Raw genomic sequence first — 1,224 nt, 5'->3', positions numbered from 1 at the left:
CCTCCCGCCTCTGGTCCTCTCGCTTTCTCCGTGTTAATTGAGAGCGTCCTCTTTCTCGCTCCCATCTCTCGATCGATTCCCAAAAGCTGAGGGGGTGAAGAGGCTGTGAGATGGGACACGAATCAGCAGCAACTGCCCTCGGTTCTTTTTAAAGAGGTTTTTTTTTCGTCAACGAAAGGTATATGATGGATTACGAGAATGCCCTTGGGCGCTGCTGCTATTTCCTTTTTCATTTCCATAAAATTATGGAAATGGATTTAAAATTTAAATTTTTTTCAAAACTTGTGTTTGATTTAAAATGATAAATTAAATAATAGGAAAGTATATCTAAAACTCATGTTTGTTTCATTTTCAAAGAATAAGAAAAGAACCATCATATATATAGAGAGAGAGAGGAAAAGCAGATAGGATTTGTGTTGTCTAAAAAAAGTTAATGTTTTTTTCTCTTTTAAAAAATATTTTCTTTAAAAAAATTTGAAACAAACCTAACTTTTGGAATCTTATAATAACCCAAAACTTAATTTTTATTCTAAAAATATTAGTTTTCTAAAAATTTTGCTCAACTTGTTTGTTTGGACGACAGTAGCAAAGAAGTAACTGAAGTAGATGAAGTTTCTTCTACTTCAAGTAAAAAATTATGTTTGTTTCTCCGAAAAGACTACTTTAGCTACTTCCATAAATACAGATGTGTCGTCTAGGTATTCTACTTCCTAGATTTTTTTTTCCGCCCTTGAAAAGCTCAGAAATAGATGGGAAGCGGATAAAAAGTGAGGTCCACTTAAATTAAAGATTTACTAAGGACAGATGATCTTAAATAATATATCCAATTTTACATCCAAACAAACAAATAAATAAAAAAAGATGATAAAGTATTATTTTCGTTACTTCTAAAAATATATAAAACAAACAAAATAAGTACTAGTTTCACTATTTTCTATTTCATAATTAAGAAAGTTACATATTTAATTTACTGTTTACTTCTAATAGTTAGGTCCAACGACCGGATTTGTTGAATCAAGGAATGAAATGTAATGCTTTCGTCGGAGACGTTAGATTGGAGATTGGATGTTGGTCTGATAGTAGTAGGACTGGTGCTGCCCAAATGACTCGTTCTATCAAGTTGACACGTGTCAGCCCTCCACTCCCCAATCACCTTCTTCTCGAAAAAGAACAATCAACGATGTTCATCAGGCTCCGAGCGATGCACTGGTACGATCGAAATCT

This window comes from Asparagus officinalis, chromosome 5 (assembly GCF_001876935.1).
Source record: "Asparagus officinalis chromosome 5, Aspof.V1, whole genome shotgun sequence".
Lineage (NCBI taxonomy): Eukaryota > Viridiplantae > Streptophyta > Magnoliopsida > Asparagales > Asparagaceae > Asparagus > Asparagus officinalis.
Note: the sequence above shows the minus strand (reverse complement) of the source record.